The sequence below is a fragment of the Gallus gallus genome, chromosome 6, assembly GCF_016699485.2.
Source record: "Gallus gallus isolate bGalGal1 chromosome 6, bGalGal1.mat.broiler.GRCg7b, whole genome shotgun sequence".
NCBI lineage: Eukaryota > Metazoa > Chordata > Aves > Galliformes > Phasianidae > Gallus > Gallus gallus.
Window position 1 is genome coordinate 18795314 of NC_052537.1, and position 25696 is coordinate 18821009.

Genomic DNA, 25696 nt, shown 5'->3' on the forward strand with positions numbered 1-25696 from the left:
GTATTTTTAGAGAATTTGTTCATTCTGCTTCTCTTTTCAAATCTTATCCTCCAGTAGCCAAGACAGTTACTTTTCTTGGAGAGTATACAATGCAATAATTGAAAAATTGTTGGAAAAAGCTACTATTGCTGTGTATAACACAACTCTTTTGTGATGTTTTAACCTTGGAGTTTCAAATCTGAGCAGATACTATTGAAAGGCTCTGAACCACAAGTTTGTAGTTTTTGGATCATTGCAAAGAAAGGTTTGATTCATTTTTAAAATTAGCACCAGGCCACATTACTCCATGCCCCTTCAATGTCTGAAGTGAACAATTTGCAAATACAAATTTGTCCAAATGTAAGTTACTAAAGTATCAAACCTCCTATTAATTAATCTTTGCTTATAAATAAGCCAAAGCAGCCTTTGATGGATTTTTTTTTTTTAATTTCTCCATGGTAGCACGCTCATGACCTCCACTGGGGGTGTGAGCGAACCTTTTGTTGTTTGTGGTTTTTGTCTGTACTATTTCTATACAATCAAGGTCCTGTGAAAAGGAGGAAGAGGCAGCAGGAGGTAGGAACAAGCTGGGCTATTTTGGACCAGTGTCCCATTAAACGTTCTCTCTCTCCTTAACTCACTCCAAACTCCTATTCAGGCATACACTTTGTATCAGTCTTTAACCTGCACTAAAACCTGTAGGACACTGATACTTTGACATCATTGGGAAAGAATTAAAGAATCAACCAGGGATGTCTAATATTTCTTGCCTTATTTTATTGCAGAACAGCAGGAATTCTGAGTCTTTAAAGCCCTGGTACTTTGACTCTTTTATGCAGCTGAGATGATGAAATAAAAATGTGTTTGGTAAAGGAATTCAAATTAGCACTGGGTCACATAATTCCCCTGTTCTGAATATGGTCAATCAATGGCATCTCTAAGGCATCTAGAGGCAAGAGCTATGCAATTTCTGCTCATGCAGAATAATATTCCTAGCGTGGAAATTTCTGCTAATTAAAGCTCTTGCCAAGTAGTCTTTTTTCTTCTTCTTCTTCTTAAATAGCTCAAGTCAAAGCTTTGCAAGCCAGGACTTGGAGAAAGTGTCTCTATAGTTAGAGCAATGCATTCAAGATTTTAAATTGCAGATCTAAGCTTCCTGCTAAAATCATCATGATATAAATAGTGTTACATACCATTAATAACAGCCCTCTTTTTTTTCTTTTTTTTTTTTTTTAAGTGAGATTTCTTGTGGAATTAAAGACATCTGTACAAAGGAACTATTGTGATCCATGCCTCTTTTGTCATACAACATAGATGTAGGAAATACAGAGGGAATATGCAGGAGGGGATATGCAGCACCAGGAAGGGAATCTTTCTGTTCTATGGAAAAAAAAAAAAAAAAAAAAAAGTTATTAATTCACTTCAGAGTTAGAACTCTAAAATCTATATTAAAATAATTTTGCTTGACCCTTTTAGTAGTAAAGTTGGTAGCCGGGATAATGAAGGTTAGAACTCCAGGGAAGCTGATGAAACATAAATTATTGCTGAATTTGGGCTTCAGTCCAAGTTTCTGTCTGCTGCTTATTGTAGGACAGCTCATTCATTTTTCACTCATAAAAATATTGTGCTATGTGTAATGCTACACAGTTAGCTAGGACCATACAATAGCATTCCTCAAGTATATAATATATTAATTAGAAATTAACTGGATAAAAAGCAGTGGGCAGCAGGTTCTCTTGAAAACTTATGGCAGAACTCTAAAACCCTTTTTACATTCCTTCCAAAATCACATGGTGTGACAAGAATGATATATGGTCAGTAAAAAATGCTTTTGTATGTTCAGGTTTTATTTTTTTATTATTTTTTTTTAACAGTACTGATATTATCTTCATACTCAAAAGAAGAAACAGAGCAGCATCAGTACTGTTTAGGTGCTAGGGCAAGTATGATGTTCAGAGCTCATACAGATCCCTGGAAGGCTCATAATGTAGAGAGAAGACTTCGGGCATTTAATGCAGTGCCTGCTGTTGGTACAGAAGGCTTTGCCTCTCAAGTAACAGCCGTCTCAGTCCATCCCATCACTCAAGAACAAAATTCCCACTTTGATTTCTAGTCTGTATCCACACTCTCTCTTCTTCTGGTCTCTGATAAGAACAATCTTCCCTCCTGCCAGGCTTCCCATCCTTCCTCTTAATGACAGAAGTTTATTTTATCCGTCTTGCTCAGAAGCAAGAGCTGCCTCTATTCCTATGCTATCACACTGTCTATAGTATATAATTACAAAAAGTAAGGAATTAGGAACCGAGATGCACAGACTCAGTTCCCATCATCTTCTGACGCTCTTTGCTGCTAGAATGTTTCAGTGCAGGAGATCAGGCTAGGCTTTAGTGGGAAATAGAAGAAAATACACTGTGCCTTTGCTTCTGTGAAATGGTTCTGATTGTCTTTACCTCAGATATGTGATGTGAGGATAGACAAATACAAGCGTGAAATGTATTGACTCCAGACAAGGCAGTTGTTCATACCTAAGGATTGTTCACTTTGTGTAGTTTTTGAGTGCTTTCACAAACACTGGGTGTTCACATATACAACAAACAAGATGAATGAATATAAACAGCTATAAAGATCAGCTCCATAGTTAGTTTTATCAGGTTTTGAGTGCACTGATAGACCTTGATTGCCCTGACCAGCCTCACCTGGGCTTCCAGTCGCATGGCCAGGAGCAGTATTTAAACTCAGACCTCAGGGTTCTCTTTTCACTTGTGTGTTGATCCAAAGAGCTTCTATCTCTGGTGTTGCTCATAAGGTGCTCTTTGGATTTTCTGGATGGACCTTGAAGTTGACTCGTTGCCCTGCTCATTCTGGAGTATCTGTGGGACCTGTGGCTGTCGCTGCCCTGCTGTGCTTTCCCAGCTCAGGTACTGTTGGACTGTTCTTGGAGTGGGAGACTGCTGCCTGGGCTGTGCTGGGCCTTCTCTAGAATGGCTTTTTTATGGGGAGCATGGGGCTTTCTCTATTCTTTGATAAATTAATCTGTATTCACTAACTAATACTTATGCTGTCTTAACACACTTACCAGACTACCTTCAGGTCTGATAAATGGAGAGAAACCTGACAAAAGCCTCATATTAGGGAGCTTACTCTTAATCATAAATAGTAGTGTTGTTCTAGGCTGTTGTTTTAATGTTTACGTTGTTGACATTGCATCTGAGTAGTCAAGTTATGATGCCGTTGTAGTCAGCAGGGGAGAAACTGAGACTGACTTATCATAATTGGAAGCACTGTATAGTATGCGTCCAAAGGTGTAATTATGCCTATGTGCTTGGCCTGCCTATAGCTTTTAACTGATTACAAAAGTAATCTAGCTAAGGTGTGTGGGAGCTGAATTTCCCTGTAAGGGACTGGCTGTGTGAGGTGGAGAGCACCTTGCTTTTTTTCTCAGTTTTTCTGGAATATGATGATGGTGCTAATCAGCCTCAGGATTAGCATTTTGTAAGTTTAACTATAGTTTCTCTTTACATAATCTGTAGGTAGTGGGTGTTGACATTCTGATGTGTTATTTCCATGAGTAATGAATGTATCACAATTGTTTCTTTTCTGGTTTTATTTCACTGAGAGTTTAGGATATGTTTGTTCATATTTGAAAGATGTCATAAAATGCTATGCTTATGGTAGGAGTTTGTCCATTTGGAGTCCTAGTCTTCCGTTTCTGCCTTGTGGTCTACTCTTTATGCTTCTGATGAAGATAACTTAGACTATTAGCAGACAGGCTAATTTTGTTGGCACTCACAGCTGCCAGCGTCTGCTGGAAGATTTTCTCCAGGTGTACATTACTAAATGCAATCCCTTCATCTTTGTTGTTTAATTTAGCAGAGATGTCAGTTAGCTGGTATGAGCTAAAAAGGTGATTCTCTCGTGTTACTAGGAACTGGCCTGAAATAAAGACAATGATTTATTTTAGAGCAAGCAATTTCAACTTTTCAATGACTCATGAACCACCACAGTTACGCAGGGAGAAAAAGCACACATGTATGGTAAGTGAGTCATGGCCTGAACCACTGATTGACCACCTGGGGAAAGGACCTGGTCAGCCCTGGCAGCACAGGTGAAGGTAATTCAGCTGTGTGATTGGAAGGGGTGGAGCCTGGCTGCACCTCTCTTAAACCCCATTTAAGGGTTGATTGCTACTGGGGAAGGGTCTCTGGTTGGAGATTCCTCCCTTGTGGAGTTTTTCCTGTGAACTTGCATCTTCAGAGATGGGTGAGTGCTTTTCCTTTTGAACATCTTTCCACTTGTGCTAGTCTCTTTGCTATTACACCCCCTGTATTGCTGTTCCACAGCACTGATCTTTCTGATAGTTACAGTATATTCCCATTAAGAAATAGAAGCAAACTGTCCCAGTGGAAATTCCAGTGGTAACTCATGCAAGCTGAAAGCCAGGTTGGTATTGCTGTATTGGAGCTCTCTTGAACTGAAGCAGTTCCTGTTTCTGGAGACATCATCTTATTGTGAAAGGATGTATCACAAGTGCCTGGTTGCTGTCTTCTTCTCTGGGTTGGAAAGCTACAAACCATCCAGGAGTAGGAGGGCACAAGGCAATATAAGCACTTAGATTGTTGCTGTAGCATAAATAGACACATTTTTCAGGTGGAAAAGTGTGGGGGGGAGATAAATCCTATTTCCTGCTCAAAAGCAATTTTGAGGAAATATTTCGAGTAGCTCTAGGAACCAGTCTTTATGTTCTAGCCAGCAGCCTACAGAGCTTTGAATGTTCTGTCCTTTTACTCAGTTTGTTTCCTAGGAAGCAAAGGCTCTTGCTGAGTTCAGTGCACAGTACAAGTTCAGAGCTCAGACTGGTATGCTTCAGAGTGAGATCAATACCTGCTGAGCAAGTTGCCAAAGTAAACACCAGCGTGTTTAGGGTGAACTGGCAGGAATGGGAGATGGGGTAGGTAGGTTGGATAAGGCTGCAGTGTACCATTATAGGAAGTACCTGTTCTGTGATGGCCAGCTGTAATTTGCATCTCCACACTCCTGTTTACAAGTGGAATTTGAAGAAATTCGTGGAAAGGCTGGGCTGGTGGGGTGGGAGGGGTGGAGGAGGAGGAGTTGTATGTGGAATTCAGGAGAGGGCAACGGCAGCTGGGAGCAATCAATGGTTACATCTGGGTTTGAGAAGATTTTCTTGCTAATTGGGTTGGGATCTCTCCAGGATTTTCTTAGTCTGAGTAATGCTGCAGTCAAGAGGATGTATTGAGCTGATAGTACAGAAGGGTTTCTGCACATGGTGGACTGGGTTAGCCAGATGCTGGGGGAAGTCTTAGAAGCATGATGAGCTGCTCCTGACCAGTAGATGGCAAGCGTGTCCCTAAGTCAAAGCTAACCCATTGCTCTCTCGGGCATTGGATGCTGTTGTGTCCTTAGGATGTTAGGATCTCTTAAGATCCTGTAGAGTTTTTCCAGTGAGTAGCACTGTCAGGTTGCACCAGTTTTTCCAGCTTGTGTATTCTCAGACCTGAGAAGACCATCATGATAGCTTTGGCAGACCTCTGCGGAGTGCTTTTGGGAGACTCCAGGTCAATGAGATGCACATGGTCTTTGTGGATCTCCCTTGAACTGTAACTGCTTTAGGGATCCATGAAGACTTCTCTACAAGTGATAGAGAACCTCAAACAGGAATGGTATCATCAATATTTAAAGTGTACAGGCTATTGGTATTTATAACTTGTTGGGCTTTTGTTCCTCTGCAGATTCAGAACTGCAGCACGGAGTCAATGCAGAAATGAGTTCTCATACCCTTTCAGAAGAAGTGGTGTTGCAGAAATGAATGAAGGCAGCTATGAAAGTACAAAAGCTTGACTTAAAATTTAGCTATAGTAACTATGACAGATAGCTAGGGAATCTTCTCTCTGTAAAAAGCTTATCAGGCATCTGTTTTCAAACTATGTACTATATGTCTATGTTGCATGCTTAACTTCCCTCTGTTTGAGATGCCGGAGCAGTGTTTTACCTGTAGTCTTTCTTGGAGCGTGCTCTTTGTTCTACTGTTAGAAATGTTTGCCCTTACTATTGTAATTGTCTGGCTTTGTGCTGGTATTCTCTCAATGCTACAAATATAAAAATGCATATTTTTTTTAGATACATTATTTCCTTGGGCTCAGTCAATGTAGGCATTCTGAATGTGAAGGTAACTTCTTCAGGACATACAGAAGCAAATGAGAAGTTTTGACAGGTTTCCAAATTTTCTTTAAATATCTACAACAAACATGTAGTTCCAGATAAGAGCAAATGCATGTATGTGTTATTTTTAGTGGTTCCATGTTTGTCTTGGACTGTTTGTAATATGTTGGAATGCTTTTAGTGGTGCAGGATCCTTTTGTTGCTGTTCTCTGAATCCAGTGGTAATCATATTATGGCCATAGTGGTAAAAAAAAAAGAGTCAAAGGTTTGTGGGTAGAGGTAGTGCTTTGTATTGGATCAGCTAGCATGGGGAGGCTGGAAGTTTATCTGATTTTTTTTTTCAGCTGTACTTCTTGGTCTAATGAGGGCTATTGCATCTGCCTGCTTTGTTTCTGAATCCATGAATTATCTTTTCCTGTTTCTTATGCTGTGTGCATCTTCCTCCTTGGGCATTTAAGTTATTAGGCAGAAATAGTTTGTCTAGATATCTCTTTTTTTTTCCATGTTTCCTCAATTCATGTTTGTTTTTCATTATCTCAGATTCAATGCTTCTGAAGGGAAAGGTGAATGTCTCTCAGTTCTTTTTGAGGTAACTTAAGGCATTTTCTATTCAGCTATTCCATTTGTAAGAGTTTCTTATCCCTGTTATATATTCAGTACTTATCTTTTATTCTTGTAAAGTTATCACAGGTTGAAGTGGAGATCATATTCTGATATTCATAGGCAGAATACCTCATATCAAGAATTCACACATTAAAATTGACTTGGCAGATCACTGTTGTGTAGCTTGGCTTTGCGTGGGTATTCTGTTCTTTTCTTGTAGAAAGAACAGTGAAGGGATGTTTTCTGTTCTTCCAATCATATGAAGACACAGGCCAAAATGAAAGTTAATGTAGTTAACTTGAGAGTTGCACCCAAGATGAATTTGGCCCTGTCATTGTTAAATGCTTGCTATGATTGATCTTCCCTTTCTCAGAAGGGATTTGTACCAGAACAGCAACCACAGAAATCATCAGTTGAGACTCCACCAAAGTTCTTATTCCATGTTAATTAAAAAATGAAGCTTTGAAATAAAATGCTTTGTTCTTCACGCTCGCACTAAATTTCCATGAACATTATAACTCTGAGTCTATTAGGTAGACTCGTGTTACAATGTTGAATGGGCTGAAGTATGAGAGGAGAAAATAAAAACATATAATCCAAATGAGATCGTAACAGTTCTTGGTATGTTGTCTCTATTTTAAATTATGAGTTTTAGATTGCCCTGGAGACCTTTAATGAGACTCACATTTAAGTAAACTAAGACCTATTCATGGCATATTTTATGAATTCAAAAACATCTTTTACTTTTAGGATCCTCCCATGATCTGTGCTAAAGTAGTTTTCAATAGTTAGAGGAATAATTGCATGAAATCTGTATGCATTTCTATTCTGAACACTTCTTTTAATACCATTTTTCAGAGTATGAACAAGTCAGTGGTACAAGGAACAAACAGACACTAGAAAACGTTTGCTATCAGTAATTGATGGGTTAGCTGGAATTGAGTTAAAAGGGGTACTGATGTAATGGGATGGCAGTTGCTCTATGTACCCATAATGGTGTAGTATATTCATAGCTTTTTAAACTGCTAGGGATTTCTGCAAAGAGCTACTTCAACTTTATGCACAGCACTGTTTAAGTTTCTGCAAGGTAACTTGAATCCCCTGTCCCAGGTGTATTGCATTCCTGGTTGGGATGGGTAGGAAATTCAGAAATATGGTTAATCAGCTTGTGATTAGAACACAAACTACCATGCTGCTCTCAGGTAGGTCTAAAACTTACATTTGTGAGGCATGAGCATAAAAACAGTCAACATCTTTATCCTTAAGGCCTGCAAATAAGGTATGCGAGGAGAAAATGATTTTACTTGAAATTCTTGCTGCTTAGAATAGAAAGCTACTTTTAGACTGCTTGCATGCATTAATGGTTTTCAGTATTGGTTTTGTCCAATATTCCAAGTCTTGTGTTCAGTGGAATCAATTTCATAAATGTTACATTTATGCAAAGTAGTGAGGAATATCTGTACCATGTGTTGTCATTGAGAATGCTAGCAGAACACTTTACTGGAGGACCTTGAAGCACTAGAATACATGTGAACTCTCACAGACTGAAGCTTGTTAAAGAAATGAAAGGCAAGCATCTGTGATGAATGGCTAGGTGGAATTGAACTTGACATGTGATGGAAGAATGGAACGGGTGGCCTCCTGGTGTTCTTCCTAACGTTATCTCTTATGTATCATTTTGCATGTGGAAGAAGTATAATTCAGTCTTGCATTTATAAAGGAATGGAGAGATACAGAGCAATCTGGCTAATGAATTTGTGCATAAAAGTTTAAGTTTACGAGTTTGATTTGTATTTCATAATTTCTTAATGTAAAATGCCAGCAGAAGGAAGTGTTAGACACTAAATGTGGTGCGATTCCTACGGACTTCCTAAAGAGCATCTCTGAATTCTTTGTAAGCTTGATATTGGAAGATCTGTATCTTCTGTTGCAGAGCTTTTATCAACTTTTAGTTTAATATCTCAGCATCTGTGCAGATCCAGTAATAGGTTAAATCTGATTTCAGTAATTCAGCTAGCTTGATTTGTCAGAGAGACTTCTAAAGTCATTCTAAAGACTTCTTTAGAATGATTCTGAAGTGAAGAGCAAATTGCCTATGGCTTGCGTGAAAAGAATACTGCGAAGTAAATAGGTAACTTGCCTTATGAATGACATAAGTAGATAAGTAACAGTAAATTAAGTGAGTTATAGAGTAAATTGGCAACTGCTGATTATTAATGGTTGTCCTATGGATACTTTCATCACACTTTTCCATAAGATGGATATCTGACTTATTATTTCAAAATCAGTTTAAAGCTTTCAGTTCTATGACAGCACATCACCTTCTGGGGATTTCAGGAGGTGGGAGGTCTTCAGGGCTCTATTTGAAGCAGTAGAAAGAAACTTTTGAGTTATGGATGGCTGCTGGAACAGTTACCAGCTTTTGTTGTTTGTGCAAGGTGCATTTCCAAGACATGGTGCATGTTATTTTTCACACCCAAAAGACTACATGGCTTGTTGAGCTGGTGCATAGGAACTGCAAACAAGTTTTCTTCCATACCTGGAGGAATCATTGGATGGTTTTCTGATGTAGAATATACATTAGAACAGATGTGCTAGAACAAGAACCTTTGAATTGGACCTTTGTTGCCAGCATCTTAGTATCTCCTAGAGCCCCACTGGAGAAGTAGATGTGGTCCAGGTCAAACAAGTAGATGTTGCATAGGAAACTACAGACTCCACCAAGGTCTAACCTCCAGGGTTCTCCTCCGTGAGACAGCTGGGAAGCCATGAAGCAATATGTTCTGAAATTGGAAAAGGCTGCAGCAGACAGTAAAAGTTTGTAGTCAAACAAAGCTCTAAGCCTCTACTTTGTTTTTGGTGGGTCAGGCTCCTTCCATAGGAGCTGAAAGCAGCCATGGTGCCACCATGTCCAGAGCCAGGAGTCAGAGAGCTAGTAAAGTGGCTCGGGCTGGGCTAGAGCAGAGGCAGCTTCCAACGGTCCTGGCTTCCATGAGGAGTATCAAGTTTTTATGAGCATTGTTATGTTTTTATAGTTTAATGGGTTTCACTATTAAATCATAACAAAGCATGTTAAAAACTTGCTGAGGCTCATTTCCGCAGTCGGTAGCAACTCTTTGCCGTGTGCATTGTGAGTCCCTAGGAAACACTAAATAACAAAGGCCAGCTTAATGCTGTGCTTTTCATATCTTCCTTATCCACTTCAGTCATATTATGTGCTGTTCTATTTTAAAAACAGTCTTGATTTTTTTTGGATGTTTTATTCGCCTTCAAGTATCTCAGCTCAGTGGCTGGTCTGGAATTCCAACCTGTTGGTTGACTTCTTCAGGAAATAAGATGGTAGTTTTCATAGAAACTCCTGATGAGAAGGGAGGTAATTCAAATTTCTTTGAAAGACTTAATGAAAGTAAGGAGCACTGGGTTGAAGAATAGGGTGAGGAATTTTTGTAAAGAAAAGAAAATGCTAAAAGGAATTAATTGTAGTTGCAAGCACCTGAATTTTTTTTTGACAGAACAGAGGATAATATATTTCAAGCAGTGATACTCTCCTCTTTACTTCCAGGAACACTGAGGTGGATCCAGGTTGCAGTCCCAGGACAGTTTAGCGTAGCAGCATTTAGAATTCTCTCTACTGATCTACAGACCTCACTCTTCTATTAAATATTATGCAACTCATACTGAATATTACTCATCCCTAGTATTTCAATTTTGCAGGTTTTTAGGTGTTTTAAGATGCAGATCTACATGCATCTACTTCCATTTTCAGAAGGAAGCTGGTATCTATGTTACAAATTTAGAAAATGCTGCTAGGTACTAATTTACATTGTTTCATGCCTAAATATGATTATATTGGGTTCCTTGTGAGCTTTAGGATCAAAGCTTTTTGGAAATGTATTTTATTCACTTAATTCACTCATGTTTTACAAGCTCTTGAAAGCTGATGCAGATCTATGCCGACATGATCCAGATATGGGATAAATCCAGTGATGATAATGCATTCAGAAAGTATGTATTTAGCACAAGGCATTCCAGTGCTTGCAGTTGTGCTTGATCCACAAGACGGCTTGTTACTACATTCATCTTTCTGCTGTCAGTGTGCACTTGATACCAGTTGCATTTGTGACTCAGCACAAGTTCATCATGGGGTTACTTGCTATTACCAAACTCACTCATTCTTTCCTATTCATTCCTAAGAAATAAAGGTTCTAAGAAACTATTCTGAAGGGAACTGATAAATTTAGGGATTCTTTTTCATGACCCACATGTTACAGGGCGTTTTATAGCAGAAGGTAGCTATGATGAATGTCACTGATAACATATTACAGATGGGTGTAAAATAATCCCTACTTTATTACAGTGGAAAGTGATTCAACTTTTAGAATGATTAACACAGAAGAGAATCTGTCTAATGACAGGATGTATGTGTTTTTCAGGTTCTGAAATGATAGCCAGCCTTCTTGGGGAAGATAAATAAGCACGGGTGGCAAGGATCCCAGCTGACAGAGCTTTTTTTTTTTAAAAAAGCTTCCAGCTTGAGAGGGAAGGTGAGGGATCCATTGTGGAGCAGTTTCTAGAAAAAGATTTCCTCAGAGGAAGCATCTCTGCTTGATGGGGAAGGAGAAAGTTGCTTATTCTTCTGATAGCAAATAAGATTAACATGGCTGCTCTGGTGTAAAACTTCAGTTTTTCATCCCTTGTAGGAGTCATAGTTGACATAATTCCACCTATATGTCAAGTGACAAAATTGAACAGGTGTCCCAACAAAAAGGAAAATCTTCATGAATGTTTTGTGCACTTAGCTCATTCAGTGTTCATGAACAACATCTCTTCCCCTTTCCAGATACTGAGTATTGTTAGGTGCTGTAGATGAGAACTGTGGTCTTATTGAGAAATGTAGGCAGTGAATAATTCCAATGTGGTTACATGTCTTAACATGGTGAGTTTTTACTTGACAGTTGTTGAGGTTTGAACCGGAAGTTGATTTGCCAGAGCAAATGTTATCAGGAATGATAAGGAGAGGTAGAAAGGAGCAAGACAGAATGCCATGGAACTGAAAGACAAGATGCAATAAGAGATTCAAGCAGCTCCCCTACCTGTACTGCACTAATTGAGTAGTCAGGTGAATAAAATTGGATGCTCCCTTAAGGGTGAGGGAAAGTTTAGCTGTCTAGACCTTGTGGGTTACTGACCATGCAACTTCTGGCAAATAGCAACCTTGAAAGAAAAACAGATTAAGCTCATGTGCTGTCAGTGCTGGTACCATCAGTGTATCAAGTTCTGTGGTCTTTTGATGAGGGGTAATTTCTATTTATTACATCCATTACCTGCCTACAGTTTGTCACTTGCCAAGCAGCTGGCACATGTACCTCCATCTGACTGTGCCCTCTATTCATTAAAAGTAGTTGCATGCACACAACAATAATTTCTGTACTGAATTTTCATACCTGTATCACATAGTTCACATGGTGATGTTTATTTAAAAAAAAACTTGTGTTTTTTCGTATTAACATGAAAATGAAATGGAAAAAGCTGCTTTTGCAAGGAATTTTTATTGGTGAAGCATATCGTTTACTTTGGCTCTATAAATCAAAATAGTTATGCTGTGAAATATGGGTAGCCCATTTAGAAATATTCCACAAGGAGGCATAGAGGATCATATGTACCTGCTGTTTCAAATACACAAAGGAATAAGAGTAGAGAATGCTGTTTGTTATCTTTTACTGCAATATGGTGCTTTTCATTGGGTATATTTTGTTCCTGCAATTTAAGATGTAATTGACAGCTTCAATACTTTCCCTTGGGACAAAGTAGCATTTTATTCAGTGTGTTTATTCATTGTGACTTTTCATTATTCTTTCAAAAAAATATTCCATCAAAAATATTGTGGGCTTTGCAATAAGAAGTTCATTTTTTATTTTCTATCTTCAGTGTATGTATATTTATGTAATAAGTACTACATACATCCTTCAGTTCTGTACCTGCACTTCACTTTGCAAGATGCAGTTCTCTATTGTTTGGGTAAAGCCTACAGATGACATCAGTTAGCTCTAAATCATGAGGCTTTTTAGCAAACTGCTTAATTTAGTACTTAATCTCTCAAAGTTTGTATAGAACTACTAAGAACAATGTGGAGCTGGGCATTGTCAGGATTTTATAAATTAATACAGCTTTAAAACACTACTTTGAAATAACTACAATGTTTGTGTTGGTGGTCTTAAATTTTTGTACATATTTTATAAATTCATTTTGGAAGTCATTTAGAATGAAAAGAGGAAGCTTCAGAAATCATTCATAGATTGCTGCTTATAAAAAGGCTGTGCCGGAGGTGAAGATGAGTCTATAACCCTGAATAACCATATGGATAGCTTGGGAGAGATAAATGTGTGTATCTGTTGGTAAGTTGTTGAAAGGAATATTAACTTGCTAGCTGAAGCTAACAAAGTAAGAATGCCTGGAGAGTGATGTATTTCAAACAATATCATAAGATAACTGCACAGTTCCATTACAACTCAAAGTCCTTTGAGCAAGGATTGTATGTACAGTGCATCCTCCAAGGTACTGTTTCAATGCAAATAACAATTAAAAAAAATAACACTGACATTAGAAAGACAGCAAATGGTCAAAGCAGTTTAAATCTTGTTTCTTGATACTGGGGTTTGACCATAAAACAGCAGGTGATATGCTGGGAAGGTCTGAATGAAAGAAGCTGATGTGCTTCAGTGTACTCTGTGAATTGAAAACTCTATTTCTGTCCATTTAATCTAGACTGATGTGAAAATTAAGTTCCTAGCTTTGGATACCCAGCATTCTCATTGTTCAGTCATATTTCTAATTCCTGAAGGTTGCATTCTTAATCAAGTTTAATGTAATTGATACAGGATGAACTGCAGTAACAGATCTTCAGTAGAAAGTGAAGACTATTGCTAAAAGTAATGAAAACAATTATATTACATTGTGAACAATTCTATTTCTGGTATACCTTCACATATAAAGAAATGGCTGTGTAGTTGTAGGGAGAACTCGTATAGCTTAATAGTATGTGTGCAGGAAAAATTTCTATAACATTTTCCAGAGTAAACAGAAGTAATTTCCTTTCTGAAAAGCCCCTAGTAGCATAGCCTGAATGTTTCTATAAAAGTCACTGGTGCAGCATAGCCAGTTATGCTTCCTCCCTTGAACTGCACAGTTAGCACTGCAAGTTTCTTGCATTATAACTGTAGAGGGTAGCTATAATTGGTTTGAGCTATAGTGCATTACATGCATTCTTTCAGTGAGACCGGGAGACTTTTGTAAATGGTGTGCTGTTATCAGTTAACTTCATGTGTGTACTTAGAACGTGAAAACTTTAGTTCTGGCATATGCAAAACCAACACAGACTCTGGAAAGTTCAATTACTCAAGTAGTACTCAAGTATCAATCTGGACCATTCAAAGGTATTTTTTAAAGAAGTATTACAGCACTTATCCAGTACTATTGAGACTCTGTGAGTGCCTTCACTTTTTTTTCCAGGCAGTTCTGGATTGGGCTATATTCTTACAGATTTTGACAGCACTTGCAGGTCATTGACTACCTGCATGTCTGACATGTTGTGGGACTCTTCGTGCTCTCACTTCAGCATTTGATTTTGTTTCTGTAGTAAGATTCATGGGTGACTTTGCTCTTAACCTATCATGATATCCTGTCTTTTCATTGTTTGAGGTGAGGGTGTGATCTCCCTAGAGTGTTTTCCTCACCTTTCTGGCTGTGGTTAGAGAAACTTTCCCTTTGTTTTCTGCTCAGAATGGAACACAGTGAGCATCCTTATGGATCACTTGCTGATTGGTGCTGCGGTTTCATTCTCACCATACACATATATAAATCTTTTCAGAAAGAGCTGTAGAGTTTAGAATGTGGGAAATGACAATTTTTTAAAAAAAAACATACTTCAGTGTTCCTTGCTGTTTTGCATTCTGTAAACTTTCATTGCTGTTTGAATCCAATAGTTAATGCATTGCTTTTCACATACTCTGAGGCATTTACTTCAAAGCTTCTCAACATTGTCTGTCCTCCAAGTGTTACAGAATCTTGAACTGCCTGTAGTAAGAAGTAGATTCTTTGTTCTTATGTTCTTGACAATGGCTTATTCTTTTAGCTGTCAAACACTGAATTTAAATGTATATTTTGTACATGAGGTGTGTTTCAGTCAGGTGACATGAATTGGAAGTTGTTTAGGTGTTCTAGGAAAAAGAAAGGAACAATTAGTGTGGGCATGTAACTGACAGATGCTTGGATTAAGAGCTCTAGTGCTGAGACTGCAGTTAGTTTAGCAGAAAATGAATGGATAGCTAGGATAAACTGGAAATGGCTAGGAAATGAGTTTGAACTTAGAGTGAGGAGAGGGAGGGAGCAAACAAACAAACAAAACCTTCCACATACCTAGGTGAGAAAGCTGAGTCTAGCATATAAAGACCGCAAAGGGAATTTCTAGCAATGGGACACTGGATCAAGCATTTTGCAATAAATGGGGCAGGAGTCTCCTCTGTCATGCAACCTTCTTAGAGCAAGTCTGCCTTAAGCAGTGAATTAACTAAGAATCTATGGATAAACAATGTTCTGGATGTGATTTTTTTTTTAAGATTCTCAGATGTACATGCCCAGAGGCTGAATTCAGAATGAGCATGTGAACTGAATTAAAGACTTTCAAATATCAGCTGTTCAACTTTGCTTCAAAAGTATTGTTAACTTTTCTGTATATACTAGAAGGATGTGGTACATAAGGATGCATGCATGCTGAGGAAGATATGTATTCAGGCCTATTACAGACTATACAAATGTTAATAGCAATGGAATTATGTGCACACAGACATACAGAATCAGGAGAACACAGGGCTATGTATGCACATGTACAAATACAGTTTTACACAACTGAACAGTATTACACTGAATATACACATGGGTTCTCTCCAAGTTGCATGAAGTAGCAGAAAGGCCTGGAGTTGTGCAAACATCATTAAAAGGCACACATAGGCTGTGGCAGTTTCAGGCTTAAAAAATTGCTGAAAAACACTAGGAGAACAAAACAGGGGAGTCAACCCATCAAATAACTGGAACTAAAATAATGCTAGAGAGCATACACTAGCCAAAAGCACTGCCAGCAACTCAGTCAGTCACACAGTGAGAGCAGTCATCCACACATACATATTCTGCAAGAAAAATATCCACCACCTGCCAACTGGCTACTAGCAACCATGACCTGTGTGTGTGGCCAGCATGTTGGCGCCAGTGCTGGAAGAGGGGTGGAAAGAAAGGAAACAGCAATAGGAAATCAGAAACAACAGAGGTGGAATGGAACCAGTGCTCTCAGTCAAAACATTTGTTTAATACAAACAGAAGTCTGGAATGTGTGCAATTTGTTTTACAGAGTGAAAGATCCTGGTCATGTGTGAAACTTCAGTCTTCTTGAATTGCAGGAGGTCCTGTATGTGTGCAGCGCATTTCTCCACTTAGCCCATGTCAGATGTCTTAAATGCTGAACAATGCAACAGGTGCCTAATTGGCTTCCATCCTTTCAATTCACGTAATAAGAAATCTGGTCAAGTGGTGAGAATAGGATGTTCATTCAGGTTAGTGTTCTAGGCAGTCTCTGAACTGCTCTGTGATCTTGGCTGACTTAATCATGTTCTTTGTGTCTAAATCTACCATGTGTAAAGTAAGGATGATGCTTCTTAAACTCTTAAGGGAAGAAGATCAAAAGGAGGAATACGAGACTCCTCAAGATTCATGAAAGATTCCAGGCAGAGGAAATGTGACTTGCAAAAAAAAAAAAAATCCTGAGGCCTGTTGAAGTGTTGCAGGGTAGACCCAAGTGATACCAGTATTTCATAGCAGTCAAATTTCATATTCGGAGATTCCACATCAATATTTTCTGTATTTTATTAATAGCATTCAGTAGTATACAGTACATTGTTACAGTGTCATACTACTGTACAGCATCCCCATACCTAAACTTTACTTCTAAATACTAATTAACTGAAAGTGGATTTGACCTCTAATTTCAGCATTCTCATTCTTAATCCTGAATGGCTAAGAGCAATTTTTTCTCCACTGTTCTTAGCTGTTGCTTTCTGAACATCTTTATTTGAGCCTGAATCCTGAAGAAAATTGATCAATTATGTTAACTGCTTACGTGCTCTGCTCTATGGGGTGTGTTATAAATCAGGGCATAATCTATTCTTGTTTAAGGTAGTATGGGTTTAAGCAAACTAGATTTAATGCAGTTGCATTCTCCTGCAACTCTAAAATTTGTAAGAAACCATGCTGGGAATCCTTTTAGCCAAGCTAGGCTACATGTCTTGGCTTCTTGTTGGTCATAAATCATAGTGTTAAGTTGGTGTTTCCTATCAGGCATAGGAAGCACTTGAAACAAGATCATTATCCATCCAGACATTAATCCAGCTGCTGTGTGTGGTTTTGGTCAGAAATTCAGTTCAAGATCTAAGAATACAGATAAATTTCTGAGTGGCGAAGTACAGTAAATTTTGTTTCCGAGGTATTCAGGTTTGTTTTTTTTTTTAAGGTAAGTATTTCATCAAAAAGTTCCTGGCCATCAATATACTAATTCTTCTTAACATAGACTCTCACCTCATATTCTAAATGTAGAATCACTCAGAATTTCACAATGAGTTGTTTTCTGTCAGTGCCATTCCAAGCTTGTAACTATATGCAGGCTGTTGATTTTATGCATTTAAGAAAAGAGAGGATGGGACAGTTTAGTGGGGATGGTTGGAATAACTGGATTTTGTATGGAGATGTCTATTCTTTTGGTCTTCGGATAGCTCATTATATAACATTTCAGCTCACTTGGAAACTGCAAAAGAATGATTCTTCTATGGAGATGCTTTACTGCGTGAGTGAAGGCAGTTGTGTATCTGCCTTGCCCGTATTTTGAGTCTGCCAGATATGGGGAGTCCAATTCAGAAGCCATGTGCTGAAAAGCAAGATATATTAGCCCAGGCTGAATGCCATGTTCATATGGTTACATGGCTTTCTGGAGAGCTGGCTGACATCTGGCTTGTGTGAAGTGTGGCAGAGTAAAATCCCAACTGTCTGCACCTATTCATCTGGACATACCCAACATGTGGTTGGAGAAACAAATTGTAATTCACTGCCTAGTAAACTTTCCTGTTTTTCAGTTTCACTTCTGTCTTGTGTATTTGCAGGTTACATTCTATATTCACTGCTTGTGTTCATCTCGTGCCCGTCATTAATGTACCAGAAACACTGTACAAATAAATAACTATAGCTGCTCAGGATTCATTAAGTTCTCAGAATAAAACTGGCTTTACATCGAGTTGAGAATACTCATGAGAGTGAATGCTGGTTTTGATTGGAGAAGAATTGAAGAGTCATGCCTTCCTGGAAAAGAGTGACTGTTTAATTATTCGTATTTACAAATATTTTATATACATTTTAATTATTTTAAACTTGTAGTTTTAGTGAAGTAATCCAAAGAAATTTAAGTTCCTTTATTGTTGCTAGTCACAAAGCTGATGACTAAGTACTAGAAAATGGTTGGAAAAGTTAGAGATTACTTCAAATTTACAACTTCTCCTGTTTATATTATTGGAATTCATGTAGGGAGTATGTACAGTTGGGCTGAGGTTCAAGCAATTCACAATGTTTAAGTCCAAAGGGATCTGCATGAATTTTAAGGAGTCTGGATTAGAACATACTAGTTAATGCTTAGATTTTTAGTGTGATTCAGGTCCCTAAAAGCTGCCATTCCGGGGGCTAAAGGCACTTCCTATTCAAGTTGCTTCCTGCAGAAAATGCTGAAGGCTTATCTGCCATTTTCACTCAGATACAAGATGGTGGCCAATTTGACTGTAGGGTTAGATGTACTGGGCTCAGTTCTGCTTCTGAATTCCAGATGTGGTGATGTTCCAGGTAGAGATGTCTCTCATCAGTTTTCTTGGCCTGGGTGTACAAAGATGACATCTAAAAGGCTTGTTCAACACCCCCTGTCTTTCCAGAGTGGACAAGGAGAGTTTGTTAGCAAGAAAGAAGTAGGAGAAGAAAATACAGCACCTTGCACAGACAAGGCCACCAGAGGATCTTACACAATGCTGCAATACAAATAACTCCTAGTTACCAGTACATTTGGTTCAGTGGTATGTATGGGGGAGTTCTATCAAGGTTACTGACAACTTATGTTGAAGCCTCCTTACTGTTTCTTATGAGGAAGGTGCAAAAAACACAATGCTGATCTGGTACCACGTATAGAGAGAAAGCAGAAAGACTCGTCCTCTAGCAAACATCAGATTAGTTCCTGTCTTTCCATTTCTGGATATCACTTCCAGGCTGCTGTAAACTTGACAGTAGTGTGTTTGAAAAACATCCTGCTCAGAGCCTTTGAAGGCTTAGAAAGGAATCATCTACTATCACGAATTCTTGGGTTTCCATAATTATGGCTTCTCCTGTTCATAGCGCAGACTCCAGTAACTGCTTGGTGGCTGTGGTGGGACAACCCTTTCACTATGAGAACATTCCTTGGTTTTCCAGTGCTGTTTCATGCTCTCCAAACTGAATCCCAGCTCCAATAGTGTTTGTGCTGCAAACCTTGTTTCTTTATTGTGGGAGTGGCATAATTGCTGCAAAAGCAAAGTGTCAGATGAGCATGTTTATTCCACACTGTTAAGATGCAGGCAGTTTCTTCACATCACTGTCAATAGTGCCTCTAAGGCAGAGTAATTGAAGTTTGGATGGAAGTCTGACAAAGTGCAGGAAACAGCCAAACTAAGGGACAAAGCTTACCCTGGGGTTCATGTTTCAGTTGGTTTTACCAGCATATCTAAGCTCTGGAAAGAGGGTGAGTATTCAGACTGTGAGGTTCTATTTGCCTATGTTCTTTATCCCAAGTGAATGGAAGATACAGAACAATTGTGTGAAGCATTGTGATTGCCTCCATGTGTGAAGCTCTGTGTTTGTTTAAATATTCAGAGGCACTAGGTCTACACATGCTGGCTCTCTTACCAAAACTAAAGTGATTACTTCTGTTCCCTGAATGAATTGGAAAAGCAAAAGAGATCTGGTTTAATTCAGAGCAGATGCTTTTCCCTCACACTTAAGAACAATGTGTCATGCGTGCTGGATATGACTGTACACAACTCAGGGAAAGGCTGGTCCCTCCTCATTCAGGGAGTGCTGCTTCCAGTTCTGATAAAGATATCTGATGAGTGTATTGCTTCAAGTTCTGCCATATACTCAGAGTTGAGATCTCAGGGATGCCATTTAATCTCTTCATCTTTAAGTTGCCTGGGCAGTGAATTCTTTGCTCTTCAGTTTCTAATACTTCACTAATCTGAATGATAGACTTTGGAGGGAACCAGTAGTGTATGTCTAGCACAGAGTTCACCTTAAGTTTCTGGTTATTGGAGTAATACAGTTGTAATCTGCTCTTTTGAATGGTTTCTAGGTGGGGTGTCATTTTCCTTCTGCAGGAAGCTTTATTCACCTACTGGCCACAGAGAGCCTGGGAATGAGCTGGCTGACTTAGTCTGAAGTTTGGCTTTTTTCATACTTCTCAGTTTTTTTTATGAATTCTGAATAGTCTATGCTACAAAATCTACTACTCAGTGCTGCAAATATTTGTCTCTCGCCTATGCTGATTTTTTGCTTATCAGTTTACTTCTTCTGATGAATGAGCACTCATCTCTGAATTTTTAACGTAAATGTCTGAGTTGAATCTTGCTGTATGGTCTCTCCAACACTGGACCACCCACTTGCCCTGGGTCCTTTAAAACAAACAGACAAAACATCTAAGTTCTTTGTTCACCCTTAACTTTGCTGGTGTTATTTTACAAGCATAATCTTGTTTAATACCTGATAATTAGTGGTAACAGCCTTTTTAACTTTTGCAGCTGTCAAAACCATGTATCTCTAGCAAAAACGTAATGAATGTTAGTTATCTAGGCAGTAGGCTACATTACTGCTCCAGTTTGTCTCAGCTAAGAAAAATCTCTGATGTAACGTGCATAGTTTTGGTTCTTGTTGCTGATCAAATTCATGTTGTTGTTTTTAAATGATCTCAGTCCTCTAGAAGCATCTAACAAAGACATCAAGGCAGACAGCTTTACAAAGGAAAAGAGCATTTCTCTGCATTGTTCCTTTTCTTTTAAGAAGGATCCAAAAATGCAGCAGAAGCTATACAACAACCCCTGCTAAGAAACATGACAAAGAAAATAGCATGTGGCAGGTGCTTTCATTTGCTAATAGTCAGAATCTGGGATGTTACAAAGATCTTCGAAACGAACTGGGAACTCTACAGTTGTTACAAAGCTGTGTCCTTAGCAAGCTTGAAAGCAGTATTGCCTGTGCTTTGTGCATTGAAACAGGGATTTAGGAGCATGCCTGGGGTGCTAGCCTCAATTCTGCAACTAGTGTAGAACTCTGGCTATGTCATGCTCCTGGCATTGGACCTTTGTGTAAGAAAGCATGAATAAAGGCAGCATCACTAATGTAATTCAGTGTGTTTGTTGAAGATACTGTTTTAATGTTGGATATGACAGGACTTTTGAAAAGGAACCTGTGCTAAGAGCGAAAAAATGTGAGCCACCTATTGACTGAAGCTTGTGCAAGCTTAGGTAAACTAAAGTTTGTCCATACTGACAGATAAGTCCTTATTTCAGCCATGCTGTATATTGATATGGAACACACTTAGATCAAAGTTAGTTGCAAACTGGGCAGTCAGTGTTAGCAAAACCAGAAACAACGTTTGTTATTGTGTGATGTTATACAACTCCTGGTCTACCACAGTGTCCATCAGCAGGCAGTTCCTACGGGCACACAGTATGTGCAGGACGCACAGAAGAAAGTGAAAGACCAAGACTGACTCTCCCTAATGGTGTTCTGCGTGTTACTTGTAGTACTGAGACTTGCAGCTTGGCATTGCTGGCTTTCAATGTCAGCATGTACTTAGGTTTTGTCTATTTTCTGATTATTTTTTTCAGCTTAGAATTAAGTTGAATTAAGCTTAGAATATTAAGCAGATCCGTATTCTGAAAAGTTGGTGCCTCCAATTATTCTCTACTTATTTGTAAGGCTGCAGTTCAACTTTCAGAAAATTGATTTTTCTGAAAGGAAATATTTTCCTTTAATGAAGTTTCCATTTTTCAGAATAGAATTCCTTTAAACTTTGAATTGTTCCTTAATTTTTTTAATGGGAAAAGCAATTTTTCAAATGTAACTACAGTATTCTGTTTTGGATCAAAGATGGCAGTCTTTGGCTTGAAGTGATGCTTCCTCTTAACTTTTCTGTGACTGAAAATGTTGGTTTACAATTGACTTGACTTTGTTCTTGATGTCTTAAAAATGCCTACATCATCCAAAAAGGGGGAAAAAAAAAAAACAACAAACCATAGCATGACCTCTTTCTTCTAATCTCTAGTTCTCTCCTGTACACACTTTTTCTCTTGTATTCCAAATGAAAAATTCTCTGCTGTTCCTCAGGTTTCACAATAGTCCTCAACTAGAAAAATGTGCATTCCAGGAACATAAAGAGTGTAGTGTGGCATGTGAAAGCTGCTTTGAACTGTAAGACTTCAAGGTCTGTGATTAAGTATTTAATTCTGAATCATTTATCTTCTGGGAAGTTATTTTTGCTTAAATCTTGTTGTAGTGCTGTGCTAGAGACTGCATACAACAGCAAATTGATGGCACACCAGAAGGATTAAGCTTTTGAAAAATTATTTTCCTCTAATGAGAACTCTTTTAGGAAGTGATGTCCATTGCTGCCAATGTAAATATTCACCTAGCAGTCTCATGACCATGCCAGCAATAAAACTTTTTCCAGAGAAAACATGACACTGTACCATATGTGAGGAGCATGGTGTGTGGTGAAAGCACAAAGGGCATGCAAGCAAGCCTCAGTCACCCAAGAAACTACTCTTAGTAGTAGCTTAGAAAAACTTGTTATGAAGGAGTGATATATGGTCACTTCTGTTTATATTGCAGAAGTACTTAGAGCACTCTCCCCAACTCTGTACTCCATATCACAGTAACTGAAGTTCCTCATGAGAAACAGCCTCAGCCCTGGTTGAAATACAAGCTTTCTAGACAAGCAAAGTAGGAAGCTGAGAGGTAGCAAAACAAAAACTACAAACCTGTCATGAGAGGCAGTTGCAGAGCTGAAAACTATAATCCAAAGTAGAGTGCTGACTTGTCTGAAATCATATTGTTTTGTCATTTAATAGTAAAGGGGTAGGATTTTTCTGTCCTCTATCTCCCTCTCCACTGCCAAGTGTGGTCACTTGTTTTACTTACAAATTCCTAATGCTGGTGAATTCCTGTGAGTGCCAATAAATGGATCCTCCTTTTAGAAGAGTAGAGACTTGTTACACATCTTCTCGTTGCTTGGCTGCTCTTCCAGCCTGCCTCTGTCCCTGGTTCATACTCATTCTTACAACTACTGAGAAAATGGTGATATCTTCTGAAAAATGAACACTTTTTTTTTTCAGGAAGACTTTTATGAAGAGTTATTTTTTCCCATCAAACTGTGCAGCTTCCACTATTATGACAAAAAAGATTCTTTTATGAAATGTGTTATTAATCTTCTGCCATGAGCAGCTGTTTCCAAGCAGCTGGGCTGACCACTTAATGCCTGGTTAGTGGCCTTAGTTAAGGTGTAGAGAGACATCAACTTCCTAATGATTTATTGCCCGTGCTGACTTCCTGCATGTTTGGTGCTAATAGGTCTTGTGAAGATTATGCAGCTGGCTGCCCTTTTTCTCCCCATTCCTGTGCTTCTAAGTACACTTCTCAACTATTATTCCACGTTTCTTCCTTTCCTAATCACAACTTATGTGTTTTTTTGCCTTCTTGCTCTCATAATCTTCTTCACCCTTGGTATCAGCCAGCATTCTGAATGGAGTTTGGTCTGTGCATTTCAATGCCTACGCTTTCCTGCAGGGAATGTATCAGTGAAGAAATGAGTAAAGCAGCCTGTGCAGAAAGGCTAGTTTACTAATAGGAACAATGTATGAAGGGGGAAGAATTTTAAAACAGCAAGGAATTGGCATCCGAAAGGTTTTACTTGCCTTTGTGCTGACACTTGCACTTATGTGGCTGCACATGGAACTGAACTGGGGAACTGGATGAAAACTTCCTTTTGCAAAAGGAGAGGGTTGGTTTTTCAGTTGGATTAGTTCCCTGACCCAAATTACTGTGCAACCACACAAGCACAGTGGTCATTTTCCTGTCTTTGCTCAGCCTTCTGCACTGGCGATCAAGACTTAGTACTGGTATAGAGTTTTATGTACTGGGCAGGTGATGACATATTTTTAAATAGCTTTACAAGTGTAAATTATTGAGTTTGGTTCAGGACCTGGATAAATAAGCCCTGAACAGCTGAAGGCTGCATTATGCATCCTGGGGGAACTTGAGCATCTCTGCCAATCCAGCATGTAAGGAAAGAACTTTTTTCTTTTCTTATTCTTTCCCAGAAGAAAACTTTTATTTGCTCTTAAACACCTAGACTACTGGACATGCAGTTTCTATTCATAGTAAAACAGGTATCTGTCCCCACTTAGGCACTGTTTGAGAAGACTTTAGCTGCTCTGACCTACAGAGTGCTTTGATTTGTAAGTGCAAATAATTCGAAGATGTCACTCTTATTCATAACGATCAGATTGCTAGTTGTTCACGTTGCAGTAAGAAACTGAGTGGGCACATCTTTTTAAAAGTAGTGTTTAACCTTTATTGCACTAGCGAAGTTTTATTACCTTTGTATTTTTGTTCATACATATTAACTGAAATTAGCAAGTGAAGAAGAATACTAGCTACATGTAAAGTTATTCCAAGGGTGTCCAACCTTCTTTGGCTTGCTTGGGCCCTGTTGACTGAACAGGACTTGTCTTAGCTCGTGTAAGCAAAAGTTGCTCCTAAAGTAATGCCTCCACTTTGTTCTTGTGGAAACTAACGGTAACAAAGAGCACAATAACTCTATTCAATGAAGCAATTCTTATCTAAAAAACTCCTTTTCAGCATAGTCACTGCCATTAGCTCTGCGTTTTCACCAACCGTGAACAAGAACCTGCATGCCACACACAAAAATATACACCAGTGGAGGCAACCAGCTGTTGCCACTGCTGAAATGCACAACTACTGCCTCAGTGTGTTCATATCCACTGTTTGATCTCCATAAGCATTCAGCAAGTGTTAATGATTGTCAGTGGTGTCTTTTCTTCCACACAGTAGAATTCAATTGCAGACCTTCTCTTCATATGCACTTCCATGTCAGACACCATTGTGTCAGACTGCTGCTCTGCTGCCATCTGTCACACGGCAGCAACATGTGATGGAATATGGGTGGGAAGGTTCAGCCTCTATTGCTATACCACTAACATTCGCCTCTGATGTAATGAGCCAATGTAATGAAATGGCAGGCATTACTTTCAGAGCAGCCTTCATAAACTATATAATATATAGCCATGTATGTAAGTAACAAAACTTATGTTAATCTTTAAATATTTTTTTATTAAAATAGAGCAACCAAAACAAAACTAGTGGGATATTTGACTTTGTTTTTGCAAAACTAATGCATCCATCCCTGGTTTGATAGTAGCAGCTGCAATTCTTAGTGAGTTCTCAAGGTGTTCATCATAGAGCTTTGATCAAATTTTATTTCTCCTATATTTCATCCTTGAAAACAGCTGTTCTAAAGGTGTATATTGCCAAAAGGCTATGATATGAGTAAGGTATGACTATGAATTGAGGAATGTTTTCTCTGGTAAGAGGACTTAGAAAAGCAAAGAGATGTGATCAGACTTTTGAGTTGAATGTCTGATTGCAAGTCTATACATTCCATTTGAAATTTCACAGGTAATGTACTTTGTTGCCTGAGAATGGAGTTGCAAATATACCCTCCCAAAAATTACTTTTTTTGCAATCTTACCTGTTC

General features: G+C 38.6%; 1 long non-coding RNA gene across 1 annotated transcript in view; it reads left to right on the top strand.

Moving 5' to 3' along the window:
- The first annotated feature begins 4174 nt into the window (after positions 1-4174).
- Positions 4175-25696, top strand: part of LOC124418095 — a 113832-nt gene continuing 92310 nt past the window's right edge. The window contains exon 1 of the long non-coding RNA XR_006939539.1: positions 4175-4239. This is a non-coding gene — a long non-coding RNA (uncharacterized LOC124418095). The remainder of the gene's footprint in view (positions 4240-25696) is intronic.